Source organism: Ixodes scapularis, unplaced genomic scaffold (assembly GCF_016920785.2).
Source record: "Ixodes scapularis isolate PalLabHiFi unplaced genomic scaffold, ASM1692078v2 PGA_scaffold4__175_contigs__length_147842914, whole genome shotgun sequence".
Classification (NCBI taxonomy): domain Eukaryota; kingdom Metazoa; phylum Arthropoda; class Arachnida; order Ixodida; family Ixodidae; genus Ixodes; species Ixodes scapularis.
The window spans coordinates 30263246-30283019 of NW_024609879.1; the positions used below are offsets into that span (position 1 = coordinate 30263246).

Genomic DNA, 19774 nt, shown 5'->3' on the forward strand with positions numbered 1-19774 from the left:
CTGTTTTCTTGCTGCTTGAAGTCGGCACGCGCGGGAAGAACACGTAGAAAAATAAACGTTCAGTCAGTCTGAGTTTTGAGAGGAAGGAAAACAAAGAAAATAAATGTTCGTCGGTCGCCGTCACCCAAGTAACTGGCGGCCCTGCCCTACTGCTCACGCGCAGTAGTTGCTTCGTTTACCACACGATAGATGGCGCTTGGCTCTCAGCATTATCAAATTTGGCAATTTTCGCCACACATCTCTAATTATGCTACAAAATGTGGATCTGAATATTATTTAACAAAACTTTTAGGAAACATTCGCCGGCTATTTATTGTTTACGATCGCGGTGCTGGTGAGGTAGGCTCTTACCCAATAGGCGATGTGGATTCGGCTGACGTGCACCGATTCTGCGTATGCATCGTAGTGAACAGGCGAAGGAAGGAAGGCGCAAAAGAGTCCAGTTTTCTTTTAAAAGTTCTATAGCAAATAATTTTTTTGGGCTCCCTATTTTTGTGTTTTTGTGTTTCTTTTCACACCTTTTACGACGTGCGGTGGATGAAACTCGATTTTAAAATCATTTCATGGTCCCTTTAACGTTTTTATTTCGTTTTGTTGTTCATTTCATTGATTCTTGTGTGCAAAATAGCCAGAAATTTATTTTGTGTTTTCTACTCTCTGTTGAATAAAAAAGAACGCAAAAAAGAAAAACATTGCGTTGTTTTCTTTTTGTGTGTGGGTGTGTGTGTGTATGTGTCATTTTCGGTGCTTTGCTAGGTTTCTGCTGCTTTGCTGCTGGTCTTGCTTTTCAGTGCTAGATTTTGTGCGGTTCAACGCACATTAACCAGCGTTGAAATGCGAAAACCACCCGCAAAGCAGTAGAAGCCTAGCAAAGCAAGACGCAAACAGAGCAAACAAAACAAAAAAAAACTACAATATAAATAGGTATATATATATATTTTTTTTTTTTAAATCTAGGTGGCGTAAGCTACCGCCCATCCATCCAAACACATTAGCGCTGCCGTGAAGTTTCGGTTTTGGTTTCGCTATGCCGCCATGTTGATTTTAGTACAGCCTCGAGAAACCAGGGGATTCAAATGGCGCTGCGGACTCCCAGGGTTTTCCAATTCGCGTTGTTGCACTCCACTGGCTCGGCCGGCTCGGCCTTGGCTACAGCGCAGGCTCGCGCCCTTCGAACTGCCTCCGGAACGCGAGCTGGCGCGCGCGCGGGTCGGCGATGGAAACTCGTCTTTTAAAAAACAAGGCTGTAACGTATCGTTTGATGGCGCAAATGGACGTATTTTTCACGTCGTTTTTTATAGTGTGTGAATCTCGCGAAACATGCGACGAAGAGTGGTGGGTGAAATGTGCTCGCATGTGGTCGTGCATTTGTGTACGACGTAGGATTACCCAGAAAGGTGGGTCAATATCGATAAATGTGAGCGTAACAAGCAACTATATGCACGTGACTTGTCAAACCTATTCACCCTCAATATTTTATCATGCGAACCGACATTGTCACGTATCGCGTTCGATGTGGGTCCCAACACCGGTTAACTCAAATTGAATACCGTGTTCGATGTTGTATATTTCACCGTCGGTAACTTCGTATTGATATCGTATTCGATGTTGTGTCCCAACACCAATAGTTTCTTGTTGTATTGCGATGTTGCGTTTGTGTTGCAACATCGAATTGTGTTCCGGTACGTTGGGCTTATCGTTTGGCGATCAACTTTTGTTGCATTAGAACAACTGCAATAAACATTTGTGGGAAAACGATCACTCCAATAAGCACGTCGTTATTGGGCTTTCTCATTAAAAAGTAGGTCGCGGGTGTTCCAGCTAGTTATTCTAAATGGTTTGGGGGTTATCTAGCATTTCAAGCGCGCGAGGCTGTGGTTACTGTGTGCCGTCCCGAAAGCCCCACATACTTGCACTGTCCATCAATGTTATTGTGTTCGCAATGCAGAAAGCTAGTGTTCCGTGTGTATGCACACTCAATATCTTTCTCTCGCGTATTGCCGTGTGGTAACTCGGGCTGTTTTACGATATCATTCACGCGAAGTCGTATATGTTGGCATACCGATATCCACAGGTTGCTTCACGCACGCTCAATATCGTGTTACGTTTCCTCTTAGTCCGCGGTATATGCCGACGTGATTCATGTTGGTAACGTGGTATTCGTTCTGAGATATATGCACGCGATATAATATTGTATTCTCCTTTGGGTCCGTGATTGACGACCGACATTTATATATTGTGTGGCCGTAGAGTATGTCCATGTCGGTCACCAATATGCACGCGATGTCGTATTCTATTCCAGTAAACAGGATTATATCGGGGTATTGTGCTCCAATATGGTGATGTATACCAATAACCGCAAGTTTTATTGGGATATATCGTGCTGCGATATCGTGTTGTATACCAATAACCGCAAGCTATATCGGGATATTGTGCTCCAATATGAATTGCCATCGTGCGTATTGGGTTGATCGGATAACAATAAGTCTTTATTGGTTTCATCAACTTCATTGGAATACAATATTTCCAATAAGCCGAGTTCATATTGGCATTTTTCAATAGAGATAACTTTTAAAATAAAGGTAAATTTGAGAAAAGTTTCATTAAACTACTACGTTCAGTTTGCTCAGGTTCGGTGCAAATAAAAACCAGTAAAAAAGCTCTAACATAAAGCACGAATACTGCTTTCAAATGGCACTGTTTCGAATATCAGCTTTTTTCTTAATATTTACAGAAAGCATACATTTTTTTCTAGATGACTTGGAAGTCGGTGATTTGGGTATATTACCCAAATCACCGACTTCCAAGTCATCTAGAAAAAAATGTATGCTTTCTGTAAATATTAAGAAAAATATACTTAGAGTTTAATTTATGTCAAATTATTATTAATGGCGTTTTATTTGTAATAAATGCGACGAGTCAACCATGCATCAAAAACAATCAAGTTTTGTACTCGCTAAAACAACTTCCGACGTACGATTCAATATCTCGTTGCTCATTTTACCTAGTATTACGTAAGCTGAAACTAGAATTACCCGGGCCTTTCGAAAAACTTAAAACTTTTCATAATAGCGTAGACCAATAAAGAAAAAAACTTTAGCGAACTTTCTTAAATTGTACAGATGCACTTCTGTAAAGAAACTTTATTATTATCACCTCTAACGCAGATTCATCCGCAGAGTATGTTGTTTATCCAAGACTCCTGGAAGCAAGAGCAATCAACGGAGAAAAAATTCTTCAAATCACTGAACAACTTTCACTCCGTTTAGAGAAAAGCTCTGCTATCGCCGACAAGTTAGTTGTCTCGAGTACTAATGGCGCTGAGCAAGTAGATACCATTGTAAGTATTTTTCATTACTTCGAAAAATCGCCATCGTATTTTTTGGCGTCACGAAATTGTGTTTTTTCCTTATGAGATCGACATCTGCATTTACTGCAGTGTTTGAACATCCCATGTTCTGATGCAAGGGTGCATTATGCTTTTGTTTTGTTGAACTTCGAGTAAATAATACCTTGCTTTTATTCGTGTGAATATATTACCACACAATGACTGCATAGCCATCTCTGCTTTGAACCAGGCATTTGAAATAGACAACTCATAAACAATCGGACTTTTCAAATGTCTTGCTTATATGGTATGTTGTCTTTTTCGTTGCACATTACGATATAAGCGTTCCTAACGAGTAGATTACATTTCCTTGTTTGTAACATTTGATGTTTAACGTTTGCTTCTGATACTTCAAACAAAACTTGAAGGCCTCGCCGAAAAAACTTTCGAATTCCAGATATGCATGGCTGCATTTACCGTTTCTTCCGGATTTCCTGAACACATATCTTACAAAAATGTTCAACAATTTCACAAACTGAGCTCAGTGCAGCAACCATAAATTAGCCGGTCCTACGGTGCTCTTTCACATACACAAAAGGCTCATAAAATTAAATATAAAAGGCATCCAAATACAAAAAAGCGTTTTATATACGCTTGTGTGCTTCCAGCAATCCAATGACCTTGCCACTAAAATCTTCATGACATGAATATTTTGTTTAAACATTTCGCAACAATCTTGTCTTTAATCAACACGACATAAGTTTTAATAAAAAAATGAAATAAAAAGCTTAGAGTCAGCTTGACTAAAAATTTAAAATTGGTCATTTCATCCACCTTTGAAGGCTTTTCATTTTCTTCTGGCTTACAAGTTTTCAGTAAACTCAAGGACGCTTGAAGCTAACAGTAAATTTGGTCATTCCGCGTAAATGCCGCTCATCAAAAGTGCCATCTCAAAGATTTTTTTCCACCTTTAACAATAATTATCTTGAGGTTTGTATTGCAAAAAGCAAAACACGCAAGCAAGCTTGCTAGGAAACATCACAATCTAAACCCTGAGACGCGGAGAAATAAAATAAAGGATCAAAATAAATGGTAATAACCCTCCAATCATGAAAAATACAATTGAGAGTGTGACCTGATCAGTACTCTGAGTAGCGCCGATGATCTTCTAGAATGCATTTACAAAATATCTGTTTAACTTAGGCAATCTCGGACTACTCGCCTTTTTATCAAAACTCAACTTCACATTTGCTTTCTTTGTCCAGTTAAATAAATGTTGAGAGTTAGAAAATGCTATCTATAGTGAGGTCAAGACTCGAGTTTTATTCTGCCATATGGAACTCGATATCTAAGACACAGGCTATCACAACGGAAAATGGAAAGAAAAAATCCGATTTTTTTATGATAAACACTTTGAAAGGCGCTTTTATGATAATAATTAACGTGTACTCCAAATATTTTCACTTTTACTTCTGTCTACCAGGAGATCTGTTCGAGATTTTCTTTCCTGCCCAGGGTTGCTAATGGTGCATTTGATTCCCCGTAACTCCTTGAAAGGCTGAAATTTCATGTACCTTGACGTCTAACCAGACATTTTGTTTGCTTCCATGTTCGCTCACTGCGCAATACCTATACTGCCACTAGAATTGAGCCATGATATAACGCCATCAATCCACCGCGCCTTGATATATCTGCATCGGTTACAATGCACCACCGTCATTTGGATACCCTTACATTTGTCTCTTAACTATATGTGTTTAGATTTTTTGGTTGAGGATTTATTGTTTGTTTTGGTGCACCAGGGGCAAGACTGATGTGCATGTTTTGGGGCACCCAAAACAAAGATCATTATATTTTTTGTGTGCAGTGCAGGCACAGTGCAGGCTTCGGCGAATCTGCACTGTGCCTTGATTATGCTCTTTACACATAAATGTATTATTATTATTATTATTATTATTATATATCGACTTCTACTAATTTGGCCAATGGGCATTTCTGCCACGAACAATGACTAATATATTAAAGCAAATATTTTGCGTGAGTTAAAGACAAAAAAGGTTTCACAGGCCTTTGGGTTTTTCTGGGGCGTCTCGGTCAAAGCTATCGTTTCTCAAACGATTCTTTTTTGCTCGATTTAATCTAGGAACAAACACGTCAATTTATGAAACAGCAGGATTCGAAGGTGCATTAAAGTACTGGTGCTTTATACTTTTCTAGTAATATTTCTGGTCCGTTTACCTTGCTGGATACCCGACCCGGGTAAATAATACGGAGCCAGCGGTTTCAACAACAAGAAACTATTTATTTGGACAAGGACAAGACGATCAATACACTAACATCATTACCAGTGTCGCATGAGTCCAGGCAGTGACTGCCTGTGCACCGCCCCTAAACCGCCTTATTAAGGCACCGCGCGCGATGTGCGAGTGGCCGGCTTGACTCCTCCGCACGCGGGAATGTCCGCCACCTGTGACCCGTATTCGGGAGCTGGGCTGGGGAGCCACCGGGGTGCCCGCAGGTCTCGACTGAATTAGTGCTTCAGAATTACTATCAAAAACATTCGAGCCTTCATAGCCAAGTGGTACTCACATGAAGGTTCTTGAGCTTAACGCATACCGAATTGGCACACGCCTGGCGAGAAAATTCGCATCATTCTGCGACCTTCTTGCACGAGGCAAAATTTAAAAAAAAACACTTAATTCATGCACTGCCTGTGCGAAGTATCTACCTTTAATTATTCTAACCAAACAACGCCAAGAAAGAATAGAGAGAAACTCTACAAGCGTAAACCAGCAGCACTAGCTAAACGTGTGTATGTGTCTAGGGGAGGGTAAAGAAGGAGGCTTGGGTGCAGCTTAAACTAAAAAGGGAAGTTAAGATGCAAAGAGCGCCGCTCCATACATTTGAAGTAATTTCCCGAGATTTTTGGTTCTCGCAACTAAGGGACGAACGGGCGATTAGTGAAAAAAAACGGCAATATATGTATGTGTGTATATGTATGTACGCACACACCTAAAGTATTTGGAAATTTCCGTATTCAAACAAAAGCCCAAATGGTTTATGGAGGCTATTTTCGAAAAATTCAAGTTATGGTATCTTCTTCTGTTTTTTTATTCAGGTGGATGGAAATGACGTGGGAAAGAATATATATCACGATAAAAATAAGATGGCAGCTGTGTCTGTGTCAGAGCAAAACGGAACTGTGGAAGTGGTAAGAACACAACGTTTAGAACTCTTAGCAGACCCACTCTGGCAAATTCAGAGGGGAAGTCCGGATGGCCTGACCGCCCTCCCTCCGCCACTCCCTTCAATTACACGTGTGAACAATTTTAGAAAAAAGAAAGGGCGAAAGGGTTTCAAACTTTTCATACACCGGCCCCTGCTCTAGAAACGAGTTCATCCCCCTTGTTTTAAAGCATGTGACATGAGAAGGACAATTTTGAAGTTAATGTCCTTACAAGGAATTACTTCCAAACATAATAAAACTATTCCTTGGAGCTGCTATAATTTATTCCGACAATTCAACCCCCCATCAATGTTATTGAACGAAAAGGCTAGGTTTTATCATCAGTGCGTACCGCTAATGGCCAGTCTTAAATTTTTTTATTTTATATTTGATTGACAGAAGGAAAACACTTAATTAGTATATATATTTTGAGCGCGCATCGCTCGTAAACTTAATTAGTATATATATTTTGAGCGCGCATCGCTCGTAAAGCAATTCAACCGTAGTTTTTACCGACCAAGGCTTTAAAGTTAGGACTAATGTGGGGGCTACCTTTACCGAACATTCATTGCAACTCACACTAGATGTTTGCAATCTTACAAAAGTTACATTTCATAAATAAATGATGTAAAGTTGCACAATAAAATTATAGGCAAACTAACGGTTAAAAGTTGCGCATGTTGGTACATACATGTAAATATATCAGCTTCAACTTTTGAGTAATGCTTGAACACGAAGAAAGAAAGGACTAGAGATGGCAAACAGCTAACCAGCGCTTTTTAGTATAACCTTCTTCCTTTCGCGTTTGCTTCTTCATTCAGAGGCCATAGTAGGGCACGATAAACTTCTTACATAACTTAACTTATTGTACTAGTAAAGGTTACTAGTGATAATTACACTTATACAAAATATACAAAAAATGTACAGAGAAATACCTAAACATTGTTGTGTTCGAGCTAACCCGGCACAAGCTCGTGCTGTTGTTTGGGGCGTCACATTTCGTGAGTATTTTCTTTCTTTTTTGTGACCGGTAATAAAAGAGGTGCTGACGCAATATTCCGCTTGTTCCTCGATCGCGAGTGCCTCGAGAATTACGCGTGCATAAGGATTGTTACTGGACTGGCAGGGATGATTGTGGTGTTAAATGTTGCACTGCACTGGCATGTCCTGCAATGAGCTGCCAGATGTCCTGCCGCGGTTCCCTTAAGAGACGCTGCATGCTCGCTGGCTAGGTCAATGATACATCGGCCCGTTTGGCCGATGTAGCATTCCCCACATGAAAGGGGAAAGTGATACACCACGCCTGTTGTGCATGGGACGTACATACTGCGTTCTGTAAACCGTGCCGCAAGTTTTTTTTTAGCTTGTCCGCACATGGAGGCGACCTTGTCGGCCTACTCCATATGCAGGCAAAATAACAGAAACAAATAAAACAAAGAAACTTGCAAAACGGCGTCAGAACGCAGTATGTCCTTGTTTATAATAAAATATTTTCGCAGCTCGAGCAAAAAAAAAGTTTTTAGATTTGTATTAGGCTTTTTTTTTAACGCGAAGGAAAGTTAATTTACATTGACTTCCATCAAAAAAAATTGTATTGTTTCATATGTTTTTAATGGCTGATCCATCAATTAAGTCATCGTTGCCATTTAAAAATTAACACTTTAACCTAGTTAAGACTTATTTAGCGCCAATTTACGAGATTCAATCTCGGCAGATTGCGAAAACAAGACCGGAGTTACAAATATATTGTGAAGATATCGCATTTTCAAAGAACGAAAACCGCACAAAAACATTTCCAAGAGACACTAATTGCGCCCCATGGCCAGGTGTTTTCCTGTTTCTTTTTTTGTTTTTGTTTTTGTTTTTTAGCTGAATGTTTCTGTACACTTGGCGGTTTGGGTTTATTCTCTTATTTTTTGTAATTGCTGGTGTTTTATTTTGAAGCTTTGTTCTTTTCAGGCTTCTACTATATGTTGTGTAGAACAGATCCTGAATAATGTCACTTCTCATTGCGTCTTGAAACATGTTATTCTGAACACAGGTTTTTCGGCATACAAGATTATCCAATCAAGAAAATATTATAAACTATTATTCCAAGAAGCAATTTTCGTAACCCACTTTCATTTTACGCACAGACTGGGGCCTTGAGCAGCACATTGAGGATTGCTCCTCTGCCACTGATGGAACGCCATGAAGGTTGATACAGAGCGCACAGAGTCTTTGAAATTGAGGAGCCGGAGGGGCACACAATCGATTACATAGGTGAGGAACAGCGTAACACTTTTCGTACTAAATGACTTGCTTCCTTTACTTCTCATCACCGGCCTAACGTAGAAAACTACGACACGAGTTGAAATAATGCAGAATGTTTCAGTGAAAACCCGCTCCGGTTTTATCTCGTTAGTTAAAGTACCTGTGTTTTTAATATGCTTACCCATTGATTTCTACATGGTTTTAACGCGTGATGAGAGTGGTCTATAGCGCTCTTTTTTTAATTAAGCACAAATATGCCGGCAATACTTTGTTATAACCGTATATCATAATTATTACAATACCTATATGACCGAGCACGTTAACCAATTCATCTTTATGCACGGCCATGGGAAGCATGAATGCGACAGTTGTGAACAAAATAGGTTCACCAACTTTTTTTCGCATTTACACCAGCACAACGATATTTGACAATGCTACTACCCCGAATTGAGTGGTTGTCTTAATATGAATGTTTTGTTGGTGAAGTTGCACCTGCGCCAGCTACTGTAAATTAAGCAGGCGATGATGATACGACTGACTCTCATCAGCAGTCTTAGGGCTCGTTTTATAGAAACGTCTCGATCAACCTTAAACTACCTACAGTTGCCCAGGAATAATTCAAATCTTGACACGTGCTATAAACAAAACCATAATTCTTTGAGTGAACAAAAAAGCCCAAAAAACCGGGCAACTTTTTGTTTATTTACTACCCACGTTTCTGCCGTTATTAAAGAATTAGTACATATTTAATTCTTCTGATTTACAGTTTCCGCAGAGCGGAACGTCTCCGGAAGACGATGTAAGTAAAGTCGCCTTTTAGAGACAAAAAGTTTGATAGTCTTATACATCCAATGGTTTAATGCAGCAACTGTGACGATAATCAGATCAGATGTATCCATAATGCGGGACCATTTTGTAATATCCTATCTGATAAACAAAACAAATATTAAATGGTATGACTCTATCATCTCCAGCACGGCATCAGTGATTCTTGTTGTATTCCTACAGTTTATTTTCGAGTAGCGAACGTCGTCGTGTAAATGAATGCCATATATCAGTTCATTTTACTGGACAGCGCTCAAAATTACTTTCCATTGCGTCAGAAAAAAAAAATAAACACTTTTCGCTCTCGCCTTTGTTCCACTTGTTTTGCACACTCTATCATTCGCAAAAGGAAGTCCTATTAGAGCGAAAACAGTTGTTATGACATGACTGTCTGCATGTGTAAAATGAAGCTCATTAGACTATATAATTAAAATGGAAGGCATAAAAAAGAGAGGTAGTACTAGGCAATATCTGCGACGCGAGTTACCAACAATAATTACTTCCGACACGAACAAGACAACGATGCATTTGTGTTGGTGGGAAGACTTGTTTTCTTTTTTAATATATCGAGAAAGTGTCCTTTACAACCTGAGAGGTTGCTGTCATGCAATTATTTTATTTTTTTGAGTAGCGCACTTTAGAAACGGCTTTAAAGATTTCAAAGAAGATGCCAGGTAGTCTGCATGATAGAGTAGCAAAACTTTCTCTAATTGCTAGAGATATTCTTAAAGACACGTGTTCATCGACGAGCAAGTTAGGGCTCGCTTCGAACGATGTGTAGGGCCACTCATTTGTGAAAAAAATATGACTTGTCAATAAAACTATGACTTGCAAATTAATGCAAGGTACAAAACATTTTACGTACTTCAATTTCAACATTCGTATGCAGTTTTAATGATATCCGTTTCAGGCAAAAGACCAGCCGCACGAATTCCGAGTGTTTTTCTTGTCGAAGTGGCAATGGTGTTCGACCAGGACCACAGAAAGCAATTTAAGACTAAACAAAGCCTCTTTCAATATGCTGGCGTCACTGTTCAACTGGTATGACGTCTTACTTGCTTAAATGTATCGTGCAAGTTTGATTTAGTTTTCTGTGTGTCATATTCTTTCGACTTATGACGTGCGAAAAAGGAACAGCTTAAGTGGTTTCTGAATGCTATATTTTCTATAATTCAGAAATATCATCGTAGAGTAATTAGCAACTGTAGAGCTGCCATATTCACGCTCACTTGCTGTGTGGTGGTCATGACGTAGAAATATATTATTTAAATGTGGCTTGACTTCAGAGCAATCACAGAGAAAGCTTCGCAGAATGTTCAAGTTTAGCTCTGTGCAACATTTGTAATATTCTCATTCGTTAAGCGCATTAAAAAGATGATAAGCACTATTAAATGTGGTCAAAATATTGTTTAGTGGTGATAAAAAAAACTACAGCCTGCTGAACCTTAGAAAATATCATGAGGAATTCGCAAGCAACAAATATAAGAGAGCTCGCTTAATTCGGGGCAAGATAAATGTTTACATTTATGTGTATTCCATTCTTTTTTTATTATTTTTCTTAAAATTTAGGCACGAGAGATCTGTGGTAATGAAATGTTACAAAACGTTTACTAAGGAAGGTAGAGGCGCAATTAAGCGAACTTAGAATTGCTTTTTTAATTCATTTTAGAAAACGAACTAACATGGATACAAATTTCAGGAAATCTAACCAATAAAAAGTCTGAAATTGGGGTATGCGATCGAGTGTCTATCTTAGTGTCGAAGGAAGCGTCTTATCTGTTACATGGAACAAATTTGTTAGGTTTTGTTTATTACTTTTTTTTTCATTTGTGCATGGACCAATAATGCTTGATGTAGTTAACTGCACCAACAATGTTTTTTTTTTTACAATAGTCCAAAACTACTTTTTTGGTATGTGCAAACTTGTTTTAGCCAGCAGCGAACTTGAATTTTCACTTTGCAAATCATTGAATTCAAGTAGAGGTACAAGATAAAATCATTATTTTGCGAAGGGGAATTTTATTTAACAAAAATAGAAACAAAAGCAAATATTTGTCCTACAGCACATCCTATAAGAAATTCATGTCTTCCTAGAAAACATCGGAACGTGGTCACTGGGACAGCATTTGTAAACGAGGATGTCGTGGATTTATTTCGAGTTTTCTGCTATGTTGCATGTGCGTAAAATGACCATGAAAATGCATCGGTCTACATTTACATATGAGAGTACGAAAGAATAAAAAAACACTATTGAACCTAATTAAATTCATTATAAAATCACAAAAACCGGAAAGAACAGAAAACAAGGGACAACACAAAATATTATTGTTTTGTGAGCTCCTTATTACCAGGAAGAAGGCAAAACCAAACCCTGCTGAAAAAAATGATATGCATTCATGCGACTCAACTGTCGTGATAAAATACAAGATACCCTACATATAAACACCTAAAAATTATGTATTTTTATAAAGAATTTTTTTTGTTTATATAAAATAATCTGCCTATCTCGAACGCGTATTATGAACATAATACGCGTTTATGAACATAAATCAAGAATAATGTTGCCGGTGCTGCCCGCGACATGAACTTTATTACAATATAGGTTATTGACACATTACTCACGACAGGTAAAAAAATGTCATTTTTGTGCAATCCGAAATTGTAAGCAAGTTTGTAAAAGCATGGTTGACAACAACCTTTCCCCTACTATATATCTGATTGACCTGCTGTCCTATCATTGAGAGAAATGCATCTTACGCGTGATACATGTGGTTCCTCCATTCCTCCATAAAGTATTACAGCATATAGGTCATTGAAAAAAAACCTGATTTAAACTAAGCTTTTTTTTTCCCATGGGAGTATTTTCCTTGTTGTCGACCTCCGTGTTTTTTTTCCGGAAAAATTCAACAACTCTCAGGAGGTTGCTCTTTTTTTTTATCCAAAATCTGAGTTCACTCGCCTTCCGTTGAAAAAATGATCCGAAAACCATGAGAATAGATTATTAATTAGAGGTATATCAAAAATGACTAGTCGGGTTTTTATAAATTTAGCATGACAAGCAGTGCTTTGCTTATTTTAACTCAACGAAAATATTTAAAAAACAAAAAAGAAAACTCGGCTATAGTTACTAGCATACCTCGACAAACCTCACTCACTCGACAAACCTCACTCACTTACACTTACTCACCCACACTCACCCTCACTCGCCCTCATCTTCACAGGTGAGGTGAGGATGAGTGAGTTCCTGAACCAAGAAAATTCATTAGTGTGAGGGTGAGTGAGGGCCTTCAGGGCTGTGAGGACCATGAGTGCGTGAGGGCCGTGAGGGCAGTGAGTGCGTGATGGGTGTGATGGCCATGAGTGCGCGAAGGGCGTGAGGGCGGTGAGTGGCGTGAGGGCTGTAAGGACTGTGAATGCGTGAGGGCCGTGAGGGTGATGAGTTCGTGAGGGGTGTGAGGGACATGAATGCGCAGGGGCGTGAGGGCGGTGAGTGGCGTGAGGGCTGTGAGGACTGTGAGTGCGTGAGGGCCGTGAGTGTGGTGAGTGCGTGAGGGCTGAGGGCCATGAGAGCGCGAGGGGCGTGAGGGCGGTGAGTGGCGTGAAGGCTGTGAGGACTGTGAGTGATGATGATGATGATTAGGAGTTTATTGGCGCAGCAGCAACACGGGCAATAATGCGCCAAACTTAACATATTTAGAGCATATTATAACAAAAGTTTACTTTGAGGCTACATATTTAGAAATGGTATAAATATCCAGTTTGTTTTCAAAAGTCTAAGACACGGCTGAATGGAACTAAAGGTTTATCACCAAGCAAAAAACAGGGATGAAATGGGAGATTATCCCTAAAAAGTTCGAGAAAACATGATTGACGGAGTGGTTGATGGGACGAACAATGCCACAAAATGTGCAACACAGTCAGAAGCTCTCCACAATGTTCACATAGTGCAACATCCTCACCACGAAGCAGATACTGATGTGTCACGCGGGTGTGACCTATTCTTAGACGGCACAGAAGAACCTCCACAGCGTGAATCAGTCTTCGATGTTCGTCGTAGAGAATTCTGGAAGGTTCCCCATTTCCGTACAAATTATGCACTGCAGTCGCTTGCTCATAATCTACCTACATTGCTTAACAACATTGTAATGAACCGCATCGATATTCATTGTATAACTAAGAAAACATTGCGTACTTTTTTGTGTTGTTAAATTAAGAAAAAAAAATGTTCTCTAATGTCAGTGATTTTAAAATTTTTATTGGAACATTTTAAACTGTTTGATTTGAATATTGTAAGAAATATTTAGGATTGTTTAAATATGATTGTGTTCCCTGTACATGCAAGGGCACCGGACCCAGTCAAGCTAGCTTCTGTTAGCTTTTTGTCCGGTGTCCTCGGCATAATGTTGCTGAAATAAAGTTCAAAGTTCAAAGTTCAAAGGTTCCCTGTTATAAGTGCTCTCCCAAACATCCAGAAGGGGCTTGATAATGTGAAGTTTATTGTTGCTCTCTGTATCCCATTCCAGCTGCCATTTGAGAAAAATAGATTTCCTCCGAAGTGGTTTCAGATCTTGGTAAGGTAAGCAATTGAATGTTATAGACGAGCCTCGGGCAGACACGGCCAATTTATCTGCCTCTTCATTGCCCAAACTCCCAACGTGGCTTGGCACCCAGCAGAACTTAATGTCCCGACCGCGTCGCAGGGCGCTATTGATCTTACCATGTAGATGTTGTGCAAGGCGGTTCTTTGTGCGCATCAGGGAGGACACAGCCAATAAGGCACTTTGTTAGTCGACAAAAATTACAGCTTTCATTATACTATTGTCAAGTATATGTTCGACCGCTAGTAAAATAGCATAAAGCTCTGCGGTGAAAATGCTTGCCCTACAGTCAACTTGTGTGGCTTTGCTGTAGGAGCGGAATAGAAAGCACACCCCACAAAAGACGACGATTTGGACCCATCTGTATAAAACTCCAGGTAGTCTGCATATTTTTGTTGCCAGGAAAGGAACTCCTGCCGGAGGATTTGCGGTGAAATGACCCTCTTACTGTATTTTGCAAGTGACCAGTCACAGAAAATCGGTAGAACATCCCACGGAGCAACCCTATGAGTGTTTTTAAGCAAGGGAATCTCATGGAGGGGGATATTAAGGGATTGACAGGTACTTTGCAAACGGAGGCTTAATGGTCTAATAATGCTCGGCTTGTTTTCGAAAAGCTGTGAACTTCTGCAAGCATGAAGGGCACTGTAGGAGGGATGTTTTGGATTTGAAAATACCTTGTAAGCATAAGAGACGCTGAGGTACTGCCTCCGTTTCTCAAGGGACATTTGATGCGTATCAGCATACAAACTTTTCACAGGAGATGTGCGAAATGCACCTGTAGAAAGTCGTAGTCCAAGGTGGTGTACTGGGTCAAGCATCTTAAGAACGGATGGCCGCGCTGACCCATATACTACTGCACCATAGTCGAGGCGGGATCGAATTAAGGAGTTATACAGTCGTAGGAGACAGCGCCTATCAGCACCCCACGACATATCCGATAGCACTTTTAGGATGCTTGATGACATCAGGCATTTCCGTTTCAAATTCTTCAGATGGGGCACAAAGGTAAGTTTCTTGTCAAAAATAACACCCAAAAATTTGTGTTCTTGTTGGACTGATATCTCAATGCTATTAAGATGCAAGGAAGGATCAAGAGACACTCCCCGGCGTAATGAAAAAGGAATGCAGACTGTTTTTTCAGGAGAAAATTTGAAGCCATTTTCGACTGCCCACTTACACATTCTATTGATTGTAAGTTGCAACTGTCGTTCACAACTGGGGAGGTTACAGGAAGACACAGAGATTTGCACATCATCCACATATAGAGAGTAAGCTACTGATGATGGCATAACCTTAGCTAGACTGTTAATCTTTACAGCAAAGAGGGTAACGCTCAACACTCCTCCTTAAGGAACACCATTTTCTTGAGAGAAAACATCTGACAGTGTGGAGCCCAATCGGACTTGAAAGGTTCTTTCGCTGAGAAAGCTCTGTATGCACTGAAGCATGCGGCCTCCCACACCACAGGTGTACAAGTCACGAAGTATTCCATACCTCCATGTGGTATCATATGCTTTGTGTAAATCAAAAAACACCGAGACACAATGCTGCCGGTGTACAAATGCCTCACGTATAGCGGTCTCTAGGCGAACCAAATGATCGGTGGTCGCTCGTCCCTCCCGAAAGCCGCACTGGTTTACGTCAAAAAAAATTCTCAGTCTCTAAGAAATGGACAAGACGACGATTCACAAGCCGCTCATAAGTCTTCCCTAAACAACTTGTAAGTGCGATGGGACGATAGCTCTTAGGAATGGAAGAGTCTTTCCCAGGTTTCAAAAAAGGGATTATGTGGGCATGTTTCCAGCAACGAGGAAAGGCAGCAGCTTGCCATAGATGATTAGAGAAAGTTAACAACAGACCGTTCATAGATTCAGGGGACAGTTTCCTCAGCATTTCATAGTGGAGTCTGTCTGGCCCTGGTGCAGACTGCTTCTTTGCACCAAGAGCGACCTTGAGCTCACACAATGTGAATGGTCTATTGTAAAAAAATGAACCACCCTCCGGCACCGAGATGGGCTGCTTTTCAACAGTCGACTGGAACTTCTTGAATTTTTCGCTAAAATTAGAGGAGCTACTAATAAGATGGAAATGCTCTCCAAGAATATTTGCTTCATCTTTCAGCGATACAGAGGGGGAAGAAAACAGAGGAGTTCGGAAAGATTGGTAATCTCCTCGAACTTTCCGCAGGTGATCCCAAACTTCGTTAGCTGGGACAAAGCTATTTAGAGAAGTTATATATTTTCCCATGTTGTCCTCTTCGCCTGTTTCCGTGTCCAACGTGCCTTGGCCCTACATTTTTTTTAAATTCAGTCAGGTTAAAAGCAGTGGGATAACGGCGAAATATACCCCACGCCTGGTTCTGTTTCCTGCGAGTGACTGTGCAGTCCTCATTCCACCAGGGTTTGCATCTCCGGGGTAGGACGCCGGATGTTTGCGGAATAGAAGATGCAGCAGCATTAATTAGACATTCAGTGACAAACACCGTCGCCTCCTCGGGGGACATACTGCGAAAAAGCGATGGATCCAGTACGGCATTTAAACCAAAAAGAGCCCAGTCAGCCTTCTCTAATTTCCACTTTGGAAGGCGGGTCGAAAGCGAAGGAAGGGATATTGAACTTTCTAAAATTATGGGGAAATGATCGCTGCCAAATGGATTATCTAAAACCTTCCATGAAAAGCATGGAAGTAAAGCTGATGATGATATGGAAAGGTCTATTGATGTAAAGGTGTTATGAGCAGCACTAAAAAACGTTGGCTCCTTTTTATTCAGAAGACAGAGCCCGGAAGATAATAAAAGTCGTTCTATAACTCCACCACGGGAATCCTGACGAACACTACCCCACAAAGGGTGGTGGGCGTTAAAATCACCTAGAATTAAAAAACGCTTAGGCAGCTGATCTATAAGTCCTCGTAGCTCGTGGAGCCGCAGTGGAACGTTGGGTGGCAGGTAGAGAGAGACGAGGGTGATGAGTCGGTCAAGGAGAACGCGAACTGCTACTGCCTCGAGTGGTATTTGTAGAGGAACCTGAGCACACACAACCCCGCTCTGCACTACAACTGCGACACAACAGAAGGGTTAGGAGAAAGGCGGTCCTTCCTAAAAACCTGGTGTCGGCGTTAGACCTGTGTGTGTTTGTCGCTAAGACGGGTTTCCTGCAAACAGAGTGCCACAGGACGAAGCTCATCGAGAAAAAAATTAACGTCTTCAATATTACGAAGAAGGCCGCGACAGTTCCACTGCATGATACCTAATTGTTTAGTCATAGCAGTGCTAAAATTAAAATAAACTTTAACTTATAAGCTGCAAAAATGGGTAAAAACAGGTTACTAGGGTTTAAAGTCAATTTTTATGCGCGGAGCGTTTTTCTTTTTCGCGCAGTCATTCTGTTTCCCACTAGAGGTAGTGGGAGCAGCGAGGGAGGACTCCGATCCCGAGAGGATAGCCTCGTCGTCGGATCTGAGCCCACACTCTTCCATGGGCTCTTCCGGTGGTTTCGTCAGCTGACCCTTAGGGGCCAAATGCTTCGACGTCTCACCGGGCTTCCTCGGGGCAGTGGTTCGGGGCGGCTGGCCCCGACCCCGGGGGAACACAGAGGCAGGGGGGGCCATCCCCTGCTCGGGGGTGGATGCTGGCGAGCCAGCACCCTCCCTGGGCTTGGGACATTGTGCCGCTGGCACCGTCCCTGTGGGTTTCGGTGGGGACTCCGACGAGACCCGCAGATCGTCCGGAGACGTCTGTGTTCCCGCCGATGCCATTACTGGCCGTGCAGGTCCCCTACGCACGACCTCGGCATATCCGCCTTTTGCCAAGAAAGAAAAACGCTTTTTGGCCTCATGGTAGGCAATATTTTCCTTTGCCTTTAAAGTGAGAATTTCTTTCTCTTGCTTCAACAATGGACAGGAGCGAGAGTATGCCGGGTGAGGACCGTCACAGTTGGCACATTTCGGATTGTTATTGCAGGTGTCAGCGGCATGCTCTCTGCTGGAGCACTTGGCGCAAGTGTCGGCTCCCGACAGCTCCGCGACCAATGGCCAAACCGTTGGCATTTGAAGCATCTCTGAGGGTTCGGCACATAGGGCCATACACGGCACTGTAGATATCCTGCCTTCAGAGTTTCAGGTAGTGTGGTAGAGTCAAAGGTCAGGATGACGTGTTTGGTTTTTCTTTCAACACCATCTCGGCGGATGGTGATGCGACGCGCAGCTACAACCCCTTGACCAGAAAGGCCCTCAACAATTTCTGCCTCGGATGTTTCAAGCAGGTCATCCTCAGAGATGACTCCCTGTACGGTGTTTAGCTTGCGATGAGGTGTTACGCTAACTTTGTAGTCTGCGACGGCATTCAAAGCTAGGAGAGTTTTACTTTGTTGTTTTGTATTAATTTCCACAAGAAGGTCACCCGATGCCATCTTTTTTGCATTAAAATTAATTCCAATAATACCTTCAAAAACTTTTGATACCAGAAAAGGGGATAACTTTGCAAGTGGCTTTTCGTCTTCTGAGTGTAGTACAAGAAACTTCGGGAATTTTAGAAATTCAACACGTTTTGCGGGAATGTCTTTTGCTTCGGTGCGGACCCTTTTCAGGGCCCCGTCAGTAGGTTTTTGCCTGGAACCCATAAAGATGGGAGGAAAGTTCAGTGCCCGGGTGCACCGCCCACCACGGAGCCCAACAAGGGGGTAGGTAATGTGCCATAGCAAGAGGGCTTGGCTGACACAATTACGCTACCAGTGCTGCCCGGGCACTATACCCTAGTGTGGTTGCAGGGATAGGTCCTGTTTCCACTCAAGGTTGGCCCTTGCCGCCTAAGAAGGTGAAAAGGGAAGGAAGAGAGTGTAGAAGAAAAGAGAAAGAGGTAGGAGGAAAAGTGAAAGAAGGAAGAAGAGGGTAGAAGAGGCGACTGACTGAATCATCCTGGTCGGGCCAAGCCAGGACACCCGTCTACGAGAAGCAGGGGCCGAAGCGGTGTATCGCCTCGCCCGGGGGGCCCCGAAGGGTCCAAACATACCCCGGGCTCAGCTCAACCACCAGGGTCCCCTTTTCCCCGGACACGGGTATGCCACGCACAGCCAGACGTGGGTGGGCGAACCCACATGGCTCGGGGTTCGTAGTGACGCCACTCACCAAGCACCTACTAAAGTAGGTGCCCCCTGCGTGCGGGTATGGTGGCCCACGTGGCTGGGGTCCGTGGTGACGCTACTCACCAAGCACCTAGCACCTAAGGTGCAGGCGCCCCTGCGGGGCTCGGGGTCCGTGGAGACGCCACTCTCCAAACACCTGCTTTCACACGTGCCCCCTGCGGGGGGACTGTGAGTGCGTGAGGGCCGTGAGGGTGGTGAGTGCGTGATGGCCATGAGTGCGCGAGGGGCGTGAGGGCGGTGAGTGGCATGAGGGCTGTGAGGACTGTGAGTGTATGAGGGCCGTGACGGTGGTGAGTGCGTGATGGGTGTGATGGCAATGAGTGCGCGAGGGGCGTGAGGGCGGTGAGTGGCGTGACGGCTGTGAGGACTGTGAGTGCGTGAGGGCCGTAAGGGTGGTGAG

The 19774-nt window shown here is 42.2% G+C and overlaps 1 pseudogene; it reads left to right on the plus strand.

Moving 5' to 3' along the window:
• The window catches only part of LOC115332078, a 66033-nt pseudogene that overhangs the window by 14989 nt on the left and 31270 nt on the right, over positions 1 to 19774 (plus strand).